The following is a 19,696-nucleotide window of genomic DNA, read 5'->3' as shown; positions in this document are numbered from 1 at the left end:
TCTGGATCTAATTTTGCTTTCATCTCTTTATTTCTCTTTCCGTACCTGATTGGACTCCAATTCATACTCAATCTCAGTTGTCCCTCTGTTTCGATCTTAATCCATGGCTAAGGAGAAAATCTGCTGGCATCTTTATAACCAGCAGTTGACTAATGTTTAAAATGCCCAGTTGCCCTTAGCATGCTGTTATCAGCTTTCACTACCAACAAGTTATATTATCAGCTGAAAAGAAAAGGAAGAGGCCTGACTAACAGGTTCTGCTTTAACATGATCCAGCCTAGTAACTTTGACTGGAACCTTAAAACGTCACAAATAATCGCACAAAGGACTATTTCCAGATCCTTAACCTCACGCTTGATGGCTACGTGCCCACTTACGAAGAGAGAAAATCACTCCACAGAATAGTCTGCAGCCCTAGCTGTGCCCTGATGATATACCGATTGATGTGTTGGGTAAGCTAGGTCTATGTGGACTGCGTTTGATGCAATGTAGAGAGAGAGACAGGCGTCCAAAACTTGAAGAGATGCAACACGATTTTATTGAACAGCTAACTATAATACATGCTTAACTGTGGGTTGACACTATGCTGACTTGACTGGAGACCTGAGGCTAACCTGACCAGGCTAACTGACTACCACATGGTGTTTCTTCTAGCTGCTGCTCACGAGCTCTGTCTGTCTCAGAGGCTGGATCCCGGGAGCACGGGAAAACTGATGCCCTCTGGCTTTATAGTGGTCGTGTCCTGTCTGGTGATTGGCTACTGTGTTCTGTGTGCTCACTGGTCATCCTGTGTGTCTATCACTGCCTGTCTGCACTCCATCATATACCTGGATGTATATTATGACACCGATCACTGTGCCTCCAGTGTGGAAGTGAGGGGGGTGGTGGTGGTAGGGGGGGGAATAAGTAGAGAGGCCTCGAGGCCCCATACCCCAGCCAGGATTTTTCGTCCAGCAACGCTGGAATCACAAACGTGATCGGGCGGAGTATCGCGTGTGAGCCGATAATTGTGGCTGCCGCCCGACGGAATGCCATACTCCGGTGCCTCGACAGCAGCGTCAATACACGGCCTATCTTCTGTGATACCCCCGCTCTGGCCAGGAGGAATTACTGACGGTGGTTTTAAAAATCGGGAAACAGGCGTCGTGGCTGCAGACGGAGAGAAGAAGTAGGACATGTCCCCAGAGGCCCGACCATGGGCTGCCAGTACTGCCACTGGCATGGCGACACAGCTTGGGGGGGGGGGGGGGGGGGGGGGGGCAGCGGTGGGGTGGGTCATCTGCCATGGCCGGGGCAGGGGGTTGGGTTGCAACAGGGGGTTATGGAGGGTGAACAGGGGATGGGCCGTAGCATCGGGGTGACCCCCAGAACTGGGCTGGTGTCAAGGCACAGACCACCAGTGCAGCGGCCTGCAAGGCAGCCATCTTGCTGCACACCCCACTGACCATCCACCGTGGCTCTTGGTTGCACAGAATGACATCAGCCATATGGTCGGACCCAGCTGACTCCCCAACCTCAACCCCTCCCATAACCCCAACACACCCTTCACCTCACCCCACCAGCCAAACACGAACCTGGCATGGTCCCTGAGTGATGTGGCACAGTCAAAGAGGGACATGGCACAGTCCCAGAGGAATGTGGCACAGTCCCTGTGCTCCATGGCATTGAGATCTTGGTGGAGATGAGAGCGGATCTTCAGGAGTGGCAGCTCCTGGTGATGGTGGAGCCCCCGGAGCTTTCTCCAGCTGCACCTCCATCCCAAGTAGTAGCCCAGGGGCAATTGGGCACCTGGAGGGAAGAGGACGTGATGGGGCCCGTGGCGGTGACTCCCTGGTACCAGAACACCACAGCGCATCTGAATTCCCCCACCTGTCGCTGGTGCATCCAATGGGCAGAAGGCAGAACAGGGTGGCAGCACACCACCTATGACACCCGGAAGACTGCCAGGCCCAGCCAGACCCGGTCATTCCAGAGGCTTGCCGTCAAAGGGGACTCAGGTCACAAGGTGGGAAACACAGCAGGCCATTTCCACTTCTGATGCACTAACTGGGGGTCCACCTAGATAGAGATAAGAACACATGAGATTAGAAAGGTAGACACCAGTTAAGTTGACATGGGTGCAGCACATAGGATGGCATTAGGGGCTAGGGCACAGTTATTGTACATAGCACTGTCACAAATAAACACCTGTTTACCAACATTCCAAACTGCCTTGGTCCTCTATCCGAAAGGTGTGAAAACTGAGCTGGGCTGGGTGCAGAGGTTGTGGTGGGGACGTGGGAGGTGGAAGATGCTGTAGGGGGGATGGGGCGTGTTGGAGGCCAGTGATGTGAGGTGCAGGTGCTAGAGGACAGCTGAGCTGCCAGTGGCCAGGCCCCCTAGTGGGAGAACCTGTAGCCAATCAGGCTGCCCCATGCACATGGCCCTGACGCAGACAGCATGCAGCCTCCTGTGTCTGCCGGGCCCCATCCTGGCCCTCCTGTGCATCCTCTGAGTCGGATGAGACCTGACATTCCTCCGCTCCCTCCAGCATGTCACCCCTTTGCTGCGCGATGTTGTGGAGGCTGCAGCAGGCCAGTACGATGTGGGACACCCTCCTGGGGCTATACTGGAATGCCCCACCAGCACGGTCCTGGCACCTGAACCACATCCTGAGGACGCCGATGCACCGCTTGATAACACTGCTGGTCACTGCATGGACGTTGTTATAATAGTTCTCCAAGTCGGTCTGGGGCCTCCAGATAGGTGTCATCCGCCAAGACCACAGTGGGTAACCCCTGTCGCCCAAGAGCCAACCCCTCACCTGAGAGTGTGCATCGAAGTTGTCGGGCACCGACGAGTGTGCCGGGTCGAATACGTATGCACACTGCCTGGATATCGGGTGTAGATGTGCACGGTGTGCAGCCAGTGGTTACACACCAACTGCACATTCATCAAGTAGAAGCCCTTCCAAATTGATAAATGGCACCTCCCTCATGCGCCAAGGCTCGTAGGGGGGCATGTGTCCCATCTATAACCCCAGGTCTTGCGGCATGCCAGCTTGGCAGCGAATTCCGCTGACCGGGCAACATGGTGGGCTGCGCCCAGACTAAAGTTGACATATTGTGCCATCCAGGCATGTAGGGTATCTGTGACAGCATGGATGCACCTGTGAACGGATGTCTACGAGAGCACACCTTGGCCACCAGAAGCTGGACGGAGAATTCACTGGCATACCTTTGTTTGTCCAGTCCTCTAATATTATTACATACCTACTCCCATTTTTTTAGTCCTTGTTCTGTACTGTGGGACATCCACTATATGAGCGCCTCATTACAACATGCAAATTGCTTGAACTCCCATGGACTGCATAATAATGATGTGGGAGTGCGTTTAAAACAGTGACATCGATAATATGTGACATAAGCTCCGTGCTGACCTTTTTATGACTTTTACTCATTTTACCCTTTTCCTGTCATTAATCTTAAATTTAATGCCTTTACAATTGGGGGAGGTTGCATCTTGTAATGTTGCAGGACTATCCGTGAAATGTAGTGTAGTTTCGGAGACCATCACATTTCTAATTATAGAATTTGGCATCCAAAACTGGGAGATCTTAGCCGTCAACAAGCTTCTGAACTCGGTTATTCCCAAGGAGCAACTTATACGAATTCTCAGTCAGGTCAGTGTATGGGGGAACTTAAGCCTCCCCATCTTAGCACAGTACTTCCCTGGAGAGTGTACCTCCTATATGATTTGGGATGGCCCAATACCTGCATAGTGATGTCGGCCATCTAAATCATTCCACCATTTTGAGTGAAGAAAGACTCTGTGGATAAAGAGGGAGAAAAAAAAATGGATATACTATTTGATGCGGTTTAATTTTAAAACATGAATTCTGTTCCAGGACAATTCTTCTTTTATTTTGCGCAAAGTTTCCAAATCCGAAAGCAGACACAGAGTCCCGCTATTTCTTGCAAGCAAGGGCAAAGATGACAGAAGTTTATAGCTTTTTACAAAGGACAGCAAACTCCTCAGAACAATGAAGAAGAAAAGCCTTGGCAATACATCGTCTCAACAGATGAGCTCTCAAATTAGTTCAGTGAGTGCGACTGATGAAGAGACACTACTGCCACCATTTGTATCATAAGGGCATTCATCAAATTAATTACCAAAAGAAACACCTCTGATACCTCTTCACTTAGGCCCCTATAAATGAGGCAGGCCAGGGCTGACACAGGACTAATGCAGCCAGCACCATTCACACATAATTAATTGAACACTGTGAGTATGACAAATTGGAATGATGAATCTATCTGCTATGAATAGCAAAAGGGGAAAAAAAATGCATAATCAGTCAAGGATCTCGCTGTCTCTCCCTAACTCAACTGCACATCTAAATCCATTAAAGTGAGGAAAAATCTCTTCTTAAAAAAAGACTCATGTCTGTGCTTTATTGAATCTGTATTTGCATTGCTTTCTTTGATTAATGCAGCAGTAAGGGTCGAATGTGTATCCACACACTTTAGAAATAAGATCCTTGTTATTAATCAATCTAATAAATCTCGCTGTGGCTTATAGTTAGCACCACGTGTTGATTTTTTTTCCCCCAAGTAAAAAGTCAAAGACGGCTCATAACCTTCTTCAGGAGCATTTTGAATGAAGGTCATTGGGAAAAGAAGAAAAGCAAGAAGATTGCTTCCCTGCTGAATATAAAGTTAAACACTTGTCCCTATGGTCTGGGGGTGAAAAGTAATCCCTTTTAATCATCCGATACATACTGGATGATCAATGGTTTGACTCTTCCCATATTCATGTTCATATTAGAGAGTCTCCTGTTCCGATAAATGATTAGTATGAGCAGAATGTATTAAAATGAATTATAACAACACACTGATTTCAGCCAAGTTGGCAGTGCTGCTTTATCATAGGTGACAGCTGCCTCCCCTGAGCCCAGAGCTGTACATAGTCGGAAGGTGTAGTTCGGATTTATCCGAAAAATCTCAAGGCTCAAGAACTGACGTCAATTTAAAAGAGAACAACAAATTGCAGCCTGTGGTTTTAAACAGGAGGGGGAAAAAAAACTACGAGAGAGAGAAAAAAAATGAACTGACTGCGAGAAAATCTTATCTTAATTGGATGAGATGAGAAACAGGAGGCCTAAAAAAAATCTGCCAAGAGCAGTTCGTTATGTGAAGGACACATTATCCTTTTCGGATCCCATGATTCAGCATTGTAAGTAGTCATTCCTAATAGGTTTAAAGCTAGCCGTGAAAAATTGGAGTGCCTAGTTTTCATGTGACACTATAACCTCTCTTGGGAGGGTTGAGATTGTTGTGAGCATAAACTTGAATGGTGCAGGACATAAGAGTATAAACGCGCACTTACAAACCACTTCAGATACCAGATAAACATGATCTACTAGTGTGTTGCACACTAAACCATTTTCAGGACCAATCTAGGTAAATTAGACTGAGTCAATGGTAAGATTTTAAATTCGATTATAGTTAACAAGTTATGTAAAATATTTGTAAAGCAGTTTTCTTACTGCAGAATTGGAGAGGTGGTGGTGTGGTGCCATTGTCACTGGACTAGCATTCCGGAGACTTAGTGCAGGTTAGGTGGATTGGCCATGATCAATGCGCAGCATTACAGGGGTGAGGCGGGGACTTGACCTTGGTAGAATGCTCTTCCGGAGGGTCGGTGCGGATTCGATGGGTTAAATGGTGCCCTTCTGCATGGTGACCGTTCTCCAAGATCTGGGGACCCAGGTTCAAATCCCACCATGGCAGATGGCAAAATTTGAATTCAATAAAAGAACTGGAATTAAAAGTCTAATGATGAACGTGAAACTACATCCGGCTCACTAATTTCTGTCAGGAAAGGAAATCTGCCATCCTCACCTGGTCTGGTCTACATGTGTGTCCAAATCTACAACAATATGGTTGGCGCTGAAATGTCCTCTGAAATGGAGAGCAGTTAGGGATGGGCAATAATGATTAGAATGTTGGTGGCGTAGAACTTAAGCCAAATTAATTTCTCATACCATATCTGAGAGTACGGTTGCTTCTTATAGAAGTAACCATTCTGCCGCAGTCTGAAACCCTACACAATACAAATAAGACTTTTCATCTCTACAAGTTCAATATGTTTCACAGCATTAATAGTTTCCAATGGTGCCAGGCCAAGTTGAGATGGAAAGTACCATAACCCGGAAATGTGTGATCAAAGACGATTGACCAAAAATAAAGGATATATAACAAAGTTTGCCAAGAATTACAAGCCAACATTTTTTTTAATCTAAAATTTTTAACCTGAGACAAAGATGAGAAAGAAAGATTTGGACATCACAAGATGTGACATCACGGCTGTACATCTATTTGACAATGAATAGATTACTCAAGGCAAACAAACACAAGAAAGATTGACTGAACTTTCACAAGTGCTCAGTGGAACAGGAAAGATAACTTTACAATTGAAACTTCAGTTTGCTAGTTCTCACTATTCGTGATAGTTTCAGTTCATTTTATTCAAATTAATTGTCCACCACGAACCAAATTGAAAGATGCACTGTATGATCTTATCAGTTCAATGTCAATGGTATTTTTGCAGTCCTCAGAACAGTCAGGTTTATTGTCGCTTAAATTTTAACTTTTTTTTAGAACAGCGCACTTCTTCTGTTTTCTCTTCAGCTCAGCATAACATAAGATTCTTTCCAGCCTTGTAAAGCGATGGTCGGTGGAATTTTCTCTCTCAATCTGATGTGAGGTTCAAATTGCTTTCAGAGTGGCAGCATCCACTGGGAGCTGAAACTATGATCCAGAGGGATATAGAGCCTTTAAGATAAAAGTGCTGTGGGATAATTTTATCTTTCACCTCTTTACCCATTCTGATGTTTTAATTGTTATGAGTTTATGTTTGCTCTTTCCACATTTCTCTAATTAAGTTTCACATTTTAACGATGCGATAAAGGCCATGCTTTAAATTATGTATTAATCACAGGCTCATTGCATTATGATCCGAGGTTACAATAAAGCTTCAATGGCTAGCAGTGTATAGTTCATGTCCATATGCAGCAGGACCTGGACAACATTCAGGCTTGGGCTGATAAGTAGCAAGTAGCAGTCTATGACCATCTCCATCAAGAGAGAATCTAACCATCTCCCCTTGGCATTCAATGGCACTACCATCGTTGAATCCCCCAGTATCAACATCCTTTGGGTTACCATTGGCCAGAAATGGAACTGGACCCTATAAATACTGTGGCTACCTGAGGAAGGAGCTGCGCTCCGAAAGCTAGTGTTTGAAACAAACATGTTGGACTTTAACCTGGTGTTGTAAGACTTCTTACTATGCTACAAGAGCAGGTCAGAGGGTGGAAACTTAGTGATGTGTAACTCACTTCCTGACTCCCCAAATCCAAAACTCAGGGGTGTGATCATAGAATTATCATAGAATCCCTACAGTGCAGATGGACGCCATTCAGCCCATCGAGTCTTCACCAACCCTCTGAAAGAGCACCCCACCTTACCCAACCCAGTAACCCCTGCTTACATTTTGGACACAAAGGGGCAATTTTAGCATGGCCAATCCACCTAACCTGCGCGTCTTTGGACTGTGGGAGGAAACCGAAGCACCTGGACGAAACCCCCACAGGCATGGGAAGAATGTACAAACTCCACACAGACAGTCACCTGAGTCCCTGGCACTGTGAGGCAGCAATGTTAATTAGTGTGCTACTGTGCTGTGGAATAACCTCCACTTGCCTGGATGAGTGCAGCTTCAACAATACTCAAGAAGTTCGACACCGTCCAGGACAAAGCAGCCATTTGATTGGCACCCCATCCGCAGCCTTTAAAATTCACTCCCTTCACCTCTCAAGGACAGTGGCAGCTGTGTGCACCATCAAGAAGATGCACTGCAGGAATTCACCAAGCCTCCTTCAACAGCATCTATCAAACCAGTGACCACCACCACCGAGAAGGACAAAGGCAGCAGACACATGGGAACATCACCACCTGACAGTTCCCGACCAAGCCACACCCCTCCTGATTTGGAAATATATTGCAATTATTTCACTGTCGCTGGGTCAAAATCCTGGAACTCCCTTCCTAACAGATCTGTGGGTGTAGCTACCCCACATGGACTGCAGTAGTACAAACATCCCATGAAATAATTAAAAGACAAGAGAGAAGATGATCACAATACAAGGTTTAGAGCTAGTGATTTTGTCACAATGTAGTTCCACTGGATCTATTATAGGGTGACAAGATGCAATAATAAACTACAGGAAATAATAAACTGTCAACTCAATTAGTCAATGCACAATGTAATGGGAGGTATTCAGCAATACTGAGTAGGTTCAGTTCCTGGTTTAAACTCAGGACATCAGAATGGGCAAAGGTATGTCCTTCAATGAAATGGTCTTTTTTAATCATATCCTCAGACTAGGGGAGGCGGTGGCGTAGTGGTGTTGTCACTGGACTAACGATCCAGCGACCCAGGGTAAAGCTCTGGGGTCTCAGGTTCGAATTCCGCCATGGCGGATGGCGTCATTTTAATTCAATAATAATCTGGGATTAAAAGGCTAATGACAACATGAAAACATTGTCGATTATCGTAAAAAGCCACCTGGTTCACTAATGTCCTTCAGGGAAGCAAATCTGTCGTCCTTACCCGATCTGGCCTACATATGACTCCAGACCCACACAGCATTGCGGTTGACTCTAAACTGACCCCCACTGAACCGGCCTCGCAAGCCACTCAGTTCAAGTGCAAATTAGGGATGGGCAACAAATGCTCATCCCGCATCCCAATAACGAATATTAAAAAAAAGACACCAAAGCACCATTAAAATCCATGTAATTCCACAAATGCCTCAAAAACAAAATCCTCATCCTTGTGTTCAAATCCTTCCAAACACGGTGACCTCCTACAGGCCCTACAGTCCTCCAAGAATTCTACTTTCCCTCAATTCGGGACTCTTATACATTCCTAACTTCCCTCACCACACCATTGGTTGCCATGCTTTCAGTTGTCTCTGCTCCAATCTCTAAAATTCCTTTCCTAAACCTCTCCGTCACTCCTCTCATAAGGCAATTTTATAAAGCTTTTCAGTGTCCCTCTTGGATTCAGTGCCAAGTTTGTTCTCTGATGACCTTGCTGTGAAGTGTCTTCCAGGTGCTTTACTATGTACTGGGGCTGGTTTAGCACAGTGGGCGAAACAGCTGGCTTGTAATGCAGAACAAGGCCAGCAGCGCGGGTTCAATTCCCATACCGGCCTCCCTGAACAGGCGCCGGAATGTGGTGGCTGGGGCTTTTCACAGTAACTTCATTGAAGCCTACTTTTGACAATAAGTGATTATTATTATTATGTTAAGGATATGATATAAATAAATGCAAGTTATTGGAATGCTGTGGAACATTCACAGAATGCTAAAGGAAGCCTTTCAACCCATTGGGCAGGATATTCTAGCCCTACCCGCAACCGGGAAGGCAATCCCTCCATGGCGGCTTCCCATGGTGGCAAGAAGGGTGAGCCACGCAAAGTGCACAGACATCGGCAGGGCCAGAGGATTCCACCAGCGGCCAATGGTAAACCGCCTCTATAGAATCCCCATAGTGCAGTCCGAGGCCATTTGGTCCATTGAGTCCGCACCAACCCTACAATGAGCACCCTACCTAGGCCTAACACCGCAACTGAAACCTAACCTGCATATCTTTGGACTCTAAGGGGCAATATAACATGGCCAAACCATCTAACTTGGACTATGGGAGGAAACCTGAGCTCCTGGAGGAAATCCACACAAACACGGGGAGAACACGCAAACTCCACACAGATAGTCACCCAAGGCCGCAATCGAACCTGGGTCCCTGGTGCTGTGAGGCAGTAGTGCTAACCACTGTGCCACCATTCTGCCCGTTTCCACCACTGGAAAACACGGGGTGACGGTGCCGGAAAATCCCGCCCATTGTGTCTGTGCCAGCTATTTGAAAGCTCTGTGCTATTAGTCACAATCCCTTATTTTTTCCCTGCAACGCAATGAGCTCCCACCGTCTTTTTACACCACAACTGATTTCCTGAGAGAGCTTCTAGATATTTTGCCAATTAACTTAAATCCGGTCACCGATCTGCCTACCACTGAGAACAGTTTCTCCCTTGCTTACTCTAACAAAACCCATCAAGGTTTTGAACATCCCTGTTCAATTCCTTCTCAACCTTCTCTGCCTTCGGGGGAACAACCTATGTGCCTGATCTCAGACAAGCCTCAATCGAAGAGGAGATGGCCACCAGTCTAGGGAAACAAAAATATAATCAACCAAGAGTCCTGATCACTGCTGGAAAACGTGGCCGCATGTGAGTGAGAAAGGATCATTCCCGGCTGTCATATTGCGATTGTTAGATATCTGATGATGCTCCCAGCCTGTGCTGACATTTTGAAAGGTTAGATTCATTTGCAGATTGATACGTAAAGGGGGACTCACTGTGTCTGAGTAGAGAGAGGAGAATTAGAGGAAAGCTGTTCAAAATTATAATTTTTAAACTGGTTTGCATAATAAAAGCCAATAAACAAGTCCCTTTGTCCCAACATTATTTATGATTTGGGATTTATACGAGGTCACGCCAGCTGTAAGCAGATCTTTAATTAAATGAACTCTGCTGTATGTGTTAATGCAGAGCAGAAATCCTAATGCAATGTCAATGAGCTACTTTCAAAGTATTGACCTAAAAATGTAAAAGGATTCTGTTAAAGTCAGTAATAGTATTATGCATATACATCAAAAGGCTTCCGCTGTATAAATGGGGAATGCATAAATTCTGAAATGTTGAATAAATTGAGATTAGACAAAGGCTTGCAAACAAATTGAATAATTTGCATCAGTTACAATGAATTATAGGGGATTTGATTGTGACATAAAAGATATATGACTAAATTGGGTTTCGAAGAGGCGGATGGCAAAGGGAACTTTTTTTTTGGAGACTGATCATTCCAGAGAAATTTTATCAGAGGGCCCGAATATTCCCCTTCACTGCTATTGGTGGATATTGTTTACGAAAGGTGAGTAAAAATTTGAAGCATGTGCAAAGCTCACAGATATTGGTGCTGATTCCTCACTCAGTCCGTTAGGCTGGGAACCAAAGGGCAGACCCACCACCCTCATAATGCACAGCACCCACGATGGGCACTGACTACCTATATTTTCCATGTCAGATCATTGGCATGCTGCAATGTCCCCATCAACATAAGTGCTGCCCTTTGTGGAGCTTTGCAATATGAGCTTGGTGTGTGTATGTGTGTGTGAGTGTGAAATGCTGCAGGCCGGAGAGACATACATTGTGCCTCATGGATCCTGATTGTTTTAATAATAATACTAATAATCTTTATTATCGTCACAAGTAGACTCGCATTAACAGTGCAATGAGGTTACTGTGAAAATCCCCTAGCTGCCACCCTCCGGCACCTGTTTGGGTACACTGCAGGAGAATTCAGAATGTCCAATTCACCTAACAAGCACGTCTTTCAGGACTTGTGGGAGGAAACTGGAGGACCCGGAGGAAACCCACACAGACACGGGGAGAACGTGCAGACTCCACACAGACAGTGACCCAGCCGGGGATCGAACCGGGGTCCCTGGCGCTTTGAAGCAACCCTTCTAGGGCTTCTATCGATTATAGCTGGAATTGTGCTGGAATAATATAAACTTCCTTCCAGAAGGAAAGAAAATAATAAAATGGGGAAATGAGATTACTGGTCCAAACTGGTCTTGTATTTTAAAATGGAACACTGTAAAATAAGAATACTGGTCCGAACTGATTTTTCCTATGTGGACAAACTCTTTTAGGCTGCGACTCTGTTTACCTCAGATCTTTTTGTAAGTTCCATTGTCAGATTATTTTAATGCCCCAGTGATTAATATACAGGAAAGTGAGGGGTGAAGTGTCAGAGCTAGCCCATATTCCAAGCACAAGGCTGGTTATGCTCACTTAGAGAAGGTCCAGAAATCTCATGAAAGGAGAGTAGGATGCAAGGTTGACAGGATGAATTCATACCCTTCCATGTCTATGGAAACCAATGTCATAGCATCCACTGGAAAATCAACCATTAACTCTTCTGCTCTTGCAAGCTTCCACCCAATGTTCAACCTCCCTTTCCTCTCCAAAATCAGCTAAAGTGTTTTTGCCTCCTACATCTATTCCCATCTTTCCTGGAATTCCAAGTGAACCCCTTCAATCAGGTTTCTGCACCATAAAGGGTTAACAGATGGGATATGCCAATGTATGATGCGGATGATGATGTACCACTGACATTAGCCAGTACTATGTCAGGTTCGCTGGGCAGGACTTTCCGCGTAATCTATCACGTGTTTTGCGGCAGCGGAATGGCCAGTCATTGGCCAGCAGTGGGATCTTCTAGTCCTGCCATTGTCAACAGGGTCTCCTGCTGAATGTACCCCTTGCCACTGGGAAACCCACGGCAGGGGTGCGCTGTTGGCAGGAACGGAAGATCCTGCCAACGTGAACGGCTGGAAAACTCCACCCTCTCAGAGAGAGAAACAGACAGAAAGATAGTTAACAGAGGTTGAAATTATTCCGAGGAGCAATGTGCTTACTCTGTAACCTGTTTAGATGGTGTAAGTGATAAGCAGATACCAGAGTATGCCCATCCAGTGCCAGGGACCAGGGTTTAATTCCGGTCTTGGGTGACTGCCTGTGTGGAGTTTCCACATTCTGCCAGTGTCTGTGAGGGTTTCCTCCCACAGTCCAAAGGTGTGCAGGTTAGGTGGAGTGGCCATGCTAAATTGACCCTTAGCGTCCAAAGGTTAGGTGGTGGAGTAGATCTGCGCAGGATGCTCTGTTGGAGGGTTGGTGCACACTCGATGGGCTGAATGGTCTCCTTCTGCACTGTAGGCATTCTATGGAAGAGAAATATCCATCTCAGAACAGTTTCCATCCATGCCACAGTATCAAAACAGCTCTATCAAAGTCACAAATGGTATCCAATATGTAAAAGGCAAAGTACCCCTACTCATCCTTCCCAGCCAATGTGCAGCCTTTGAGATAGCTGACCACACCTTCCCTCTTCCAATGGATCTCCAGTCTTGTCCAGCTGGCTGAGACCACTCTTGCCTGGTTCCATTATTATCTGAATAGTCATAGCTAGAGAATTACTATCAATGGTTTCTCTTCTAACTCCCACACCGGTATCTCTTGTGTTCCCCACGGATTTAACCTTGGCGTCATCCTATTTCCCATCTACATGCTGCCCCTCAGTGACCTCATCTAAAATTTTGACTTTATTAAATACCGCCATGGAAACTGAAGGCAATGGGTGTCTTGCCCACCAGCTAGACAGTGAGAGCTCAGCGTCGCCACTTTTAAGGAAAATTTGTTCACTCAGGAACTTAACTGGACATTGCTGGGCTTTATCTAGGATCAAGGACCCCGGTGGGTGAAAATTACTCCCCCTGTGGAGAAAGCAACTAATGAAAGCTGGCAGCTATCGAACGGCAGCACCACCGGGTGGCTGCTGCCAGTATCGCACCTACCAAGGGCCGAGTATCTTTGTCAGATCCCAGGCAAGAGGTGGTGGGATGGTGATCACAGGGTGTGAGTTGTGGGGGAGGGGCGTTGATAGTAAAGACAGGTTGGGGAATCTCAGTGGGAACCCTTTTTCCTAATGTCAGGTCCCTCGATCAGGCATTGGTAGAGACTTTCTGCTATGGTTGCGACAGGTGGCTTGGTGGTCCCCACACAGCCCATCAGCGGACATCATTTCAACAAATTTGCATCTCATATTAAGGACTGCTCGTCGGATCCCCCCCCCCCCCCCCCCCCCAACCCCTACCCCCCACGCTGGATCATCCAAGTACTTCGGAGTGCAATTAGAATGACGTGTTTCACATGGCATATCAGCGGCATGCACCTGGCAACATGCAATTTGTTCTTGACTTCATGGTTCATTCGCTTACCTTATATCGTGATGTGGAGATGCCGCCGTTGGACTGGGGTGGGCACAGCAAGATGTCTTACAACACCAGGTTAAAGTCCAACAGGTTTATTTGGAATCACGATCTTTTGGAGCGTGGTTCCTTCACTCACCTGATGTAGGAGCTACGCTCCGAAAGCTCGTAATTCCAAATATACGTGTTGGACTTTAACCTGGTGTTGTAAGACTTCTTACTGCACCTTATATCGCGCAGTGCTCGTGGTCATCAGCGGCAGTGCTGATGTGCTCCCATCACATCGCTTTCAGGGGTTGTCACAGGTAATCTCTATGTACCAGAACAGCGGTAAGGTGCGTGTGGCTTTTAGTGGACTGCAGGGTTAAGGTTCCATTGGGGAAGGGGGGGGGACTGGCCTGAGACATGATAAGAGGCTACCGGGCAGTGGCTAAATTGGCGGGTAAGAGTAAGGAAGGTTGCACTCAGACACAGGACTGTGGGGAGGGTGCCGGGGTTAGTGTGTTTCGTGCCAGGATAGGGAGAGAGAATTTTACAAATTGATATCAGCCACTTGGGACCAGAATGGGAGGATCACTGAGTGAAGAAGTGCTTCAGTTTACAACTGAAGACTGTCCTTGGTCCAGTCAAGGGAGCTGGACGGCATGTCAGTCCAGTTTTAGTCATGCCCCAGGGTAATGTGCACAGGTTATTGGTGTAACATCATGTGCCTTGGTCCATGGGGTTTCTGGCATCACACTGCGTTGCAGATGATACACTTCGTCAGGGGTGCATCTCCAGCCTACAGATGAGGAAAAGGCATTAAGGGGGTATCGAAAGGTGTTGGGAAGTGAGGTGGGGGGTGGTGGGTGTATTTTTCTTTTTATAAATTTAGAGTACCCAATTATTATTTTTTTTCCAATTAAGGGGCACTTTAGAATGGTCAATCCACCTAACCTGCACATCTTTGGGTTGGGGGGGATGAAACCCATGCAGACATGGGGAGAATGTGCAAACTCCACACGGACAGTGACTCGAACCCGGGTCCTGAGCCCCGCAGTCCCAGTGCTAACCATTGTGCCACATGCCGTCCTGTGGGTGTTTGAGGAACTGTGAAAGTTACCTCAGGTTGGAGAGGGATCAGGTCCACATGGGACATCGTCACATCCATCTGAAAATGTTCACAGGCAAACAAATGGATATCCGCTCCAATCACGGTGAGTTCAAGGAATACAAGGGGAGGATTGCGAGGTCTTGGAAGGACGGAAGCCTGCCTAGCCGGGGCACCGAGGATGGTGGACCATCTCCGGCCATCACGGGGGTAGAGGACTTTGGGGTGGGCGTTGACTGTGTCCAGCAAGTGTTCCAGGGAGATTTGACTGAACTTCGGAGAAGCATACCTCTTCCCTTTGGGTATCATATCTTCCATGGAGCAGCCCTGGGCTCTAAGACATTGAAAAGGTTGTACAAGAGCAGGAGTGCTGTTTAAATATGGGGACCAGAGTGAGGAAACGGTGACCTCACAACAGGGTGGGCGAATCAAAGGCCGCCCACCTGCAATCCAACATGTTTCCCATGCATACAGCACATAAGTCCTAGTTGGGACTATACGATCATGCGGTCCCAATCCTGGCCGGCTTTTATGTACCTGGCTTCCCCAGCTGTTAGGCATCTGCCCCTCAGCGGGGCAACTCCTATTCCACAAGCCCCATGGGTGATCAATTGGGTCATTCCTGTGGGTCTCATGAGGGTTATTACAGATCATTGTGGGTGCGAGATGCTTGTGTGGGCACTCAGGTTTTGCATTTTCGAGGCACAGTGGAGCACATCAGTCAACACTTAAAACTACTACACCCCCATTCAGTAAGCCAGATTAGACAGATGCCAATAATTAGAGTAAAGTCAATCGCAGCACGGTAGCACAAATGGATAGCACTGTGGCTTCACAGTGCCAGGGTCCCAGGTTCAATTCCCTGCTGGGTCACTGTCTGTGCGGAGTCTGCACGTTCTCCCCGTGTCTGTGTGGGTTTCCTCCGGGTGCTCCGGTTTCCTCCCACAGTCCAAAGACATGCAGATTGCATGGATTGGCCGTGATAAATTGCCCTCAGTGACCAAAAAAGGTTGAAGCGGGGTGATTGGGTATGGGGATAGGGTGGAAGTGAGGGCTTCAGTGGGTTGGTGCGGACTCGATGAGCCAAATTGCCTCATTCTGCACTGTATGTTCTATGTTCTAATGGGTATCACGCTACATTTTTATTTGTTTCCTCAATTAATATTTGTCGATAACTAACAGGACCTTGCATGAATTCCAAATATTAAGTAACACTGGAACAAAATAGCATATTCATTTGCTTTAAATATGTGAACAAGCCAAATTAAAAACATCAATCTTTTCCCCTACTTCTTCTCCTTCACACAAATACAGTCACTCCTGCTATTGTAATAATCATTGAGCAATGTTTATGTTGTTCTGACTGGAATGTAAAAACTCAGATTTCAATGAACTAATATAAATCTTTTAAAAATTGCTAATTTATTCATGGCACTAAGCACAACCATATCCTCCTCCTTTACCCCACAAGTACTAAATTTATCAAGATTTTGAAATAATTTATTCTGAATATCAACAGTTATCTGAGACAAATAATTAGACTGACATGGAAAGATTTGAGATTCACGAGATGCTACGTCATAGTGGTTACAACCATATGACAATGCGGAGGCTAATCAAAACCAGAAATCACGAGAAAGATTTACTGAACATTCCCCAAGAGCTCAATGGGACACGGAAGACCACTTCACAATTGAAATTCAAGTCAATTTGTGTCTTGGTTTCTGGGGAACCATGCTGGTTCCATCTGTTACAGACTACAGTGTCAACTAGTTACAAAGTCTCACCACACCAAACGAGTGCGCAGTTTGGCTGCTCTCTGTGAACATTTGCATACTGTCAGTATCCGTTTAGATCAAGACTTACAAGGGCTTTAATCAACCCGTAGTTCGGACCTGAGTTAGGAATCAATGTGTTCCCGCTGTGTCGCCACACCACACAGAAAATCACGACAGCAACCAATCTGCACAACCCATATGCCAAATATACTCTTGGAGCTTCCAGTTTCTTAATACTTCTTCACTTGCATGGCAAGTTTGCGGAAAACAGAAGGGAACAGAGTTGCCATCACAAGCCCTTAACTCCGTTGAAGATGTCACTGGCAATGAAAGCATAGAGGCAGAGAGAGAAGTGGGAGCCAGAGGCCTCCCCAAAATCTGGATTAGTGCCAGCCTGATTTTGTTCTCCTTCCTCTCCCCACTGCTCCCTCACACACAGATATACACTCAAGCATATGGTGCCTAACCGTCTGAAGAGGTGATCACACATGGGAGATTGTCAGTTGAAAGGGTGTTTGAGCAGGCCGGATTGTAACATATGTGCTTCTTCTGTTTTGTAGGTCTGGAAGAGCAACAAGCCAGAAGTGCCGGTGATGCAGAACAAGCCAGGACCTCACATGCACAACCTGTTGCAAGCACAGAAACGCCAATGCTAAAGGATTGTGAGAGCTTGAAAGAGAGGAACACTCAATGCATTTAGTGCAAGTGAAGAGGGACATGTGTTGCAGTACAATAGACAGTCCTGGTGGACATAGAACTAGCTTATCCTTACTTAACTGGGGATGTTCGGAACATACGCACTGTGTGGGGACTTGTTGTAAAAGAAGGTTGTTAATGGAATGTGCTAGTTGTCCGGACACAATTGAATCTGTCCAAAGTGTTCTACCTAGTTTGGTATTGTGTTTGGAGGAGTCCACAAGTTACATTCATACAGTCATTCTGGAAGACACCTCCCCACAGAATCCCCGGGACCAGTGTCAGGGGACAGGGGCCATGCTGTGCCAAGAGACAGTGCCAGAGGGCAGTTCCAGTATGGTGCCAGGGTACTATCTGGACATAATCTTCTCTTCCCCCCCCCCCTCACTCCCTCCCGGGGCTGTATGCACCCATGAGCCTCCGATGGGTTCAGCTCGCCAGGTGCACCTCACGGGGGACATGTCATGATTAATGTCAGGGTGCCCTCACACCGACATGAATGGACTGTCCAATGGGGCAGGGAGGCGGTGGCAGTCAGGCATAGAGGCCTGACCTGCATTCGCAATTAGATGTAAATGGAGACCCCAACTTTTGAAGTCAGGATCTCCATTATGCCATTGGCAGGTGGGGTGGACAATCAAGCCAGGAAATCCCACCGGCAGAAAAGCATAAAAGCCATCAAGGGACTCCCACCCAATTCTGCTCCGCCTCCTCTGCTACTCCCACCCTGAATCTCCTTTACCACGTCCTGCCTGTGGCTGTGCACATTGTTCACCTTCATATCGGCACAAAGCCTCCTTAGTTTTTTGCTAACTCTTCTGCAGCCTTCGGCTGAAGTAATGGTGCTCATAATTTCTATCCTTTTCATCTCTGCCAGGTAAGTTAACCCTAACTCTAGGTGCCCATTTTCCTGAGATGGTTTTACATACATTCTGCTGTTTGCCTCTAGTTATTTTCTTGAATTTAAACTTTGAACAACCAGTTACCCAGATCACAAAGCAATAAGATTACGCATCAAGCAAGATCCATGTACCCTGAGACAAAAATTATCTTATCTTGAATGCTGAACTCCATCAGGCGCAGGAGAGAAGTTGTTCTGATGTAGGGCACTACTCAACTGCAGATCACTATGACCCATAAGAATTGGTGTTGTGGCATTGTGGTAAATCCCAAAATATGAATGAATAATGTTATTAAAATGGATAATTTGGACGATCGGGAAAAAAATGGATGGTTAATCATCACTCATTCGGCTGTCACTGGTTCCCAATGCTGTTACGTTCAAACTAAGTCACAATCAGGGGCTGACCATGGTTTATCCGCAGGACGAACCTGACACCCAACAGTGATGGCAGAATGTGACAACTTTATTCACTACTTTTGAAACCGAAACAGATGTTGACACATTGCCAATCTGAACAATTTAACAGCGAATAAACCATCTTCTGCCATTAGACCGCATGATTCAAATTAGTCATTAAAACAGGTGATTTAATCAATAAAGTAGTCAACAACTGATAAGTCATTGCACAAAGGCTTCATATAAGTGCGTCAATAAGTATAATTAATTATCGATCTTGAAGCTAACACCGTAGTTCATTTGCTATCTTCTCCCATTTTGAGGTCAGTTGCTGCAACTTACTGCCCATCTGCAAAAACACAATACACGATTGGAACAATGTCCCTTTCGGCAAATATGTCATTCCTGCCCAGCGAGCCTCTGGAATTCCATCATTAAATTTCCCTAATATCAGTCGTAGTATTTCATGTTTGTAGTTTGAACTGACTCCATCAATCGTGGTTCAGTGCCGCTCAGAAAACAAACTGCACTCTTGTTTATCCGAAGTCAAAACAATGGGAAATCTGCAGTTAAACTGATGCTTGGAGCATTGTCACACAGATTTGAAACATGAACTCTGTTTCTCTCTCCACAGACTTTTGAGTTTATCCAACATTTTCTGTTTTTATTTGGAGTGTCACAATAGGCACGGGAGTGGATATCTTCAAATGCAATTGTGCAGTTTGCTGTATTGGCCTTCCTCTGTAGTATTTTTGTTTCCTTTTCTCCTGTCTTTCCTGTGGCTCTGCTCTAACTACGGCAATCAGTGGGTTTGCCCACCTTTCTTTAGGTATCTATGTTCTAATGCTCAGAGTCGCCAGGTATCAAATGATACCACCACAAGGTTCAACC

The sequence above is a fragment of the Scyliorhinus canicula genome, chromosome 12, assembly GCF_902713615.1.
Source record: "Scyliorhinus canicula chromosome 12, sScyCan1.1, whole genome shotgun sequence".
Lineage (NCBI taxonomy): Eukaryota > Metazoa > Chordata > Chondrichthyes > Carcharhiniformes > Scyliorhinidae > Scyliorhinus > Scyliorhinus canicula.
This window is presented reverse-complemented; position numbering follows the sequence as displayed.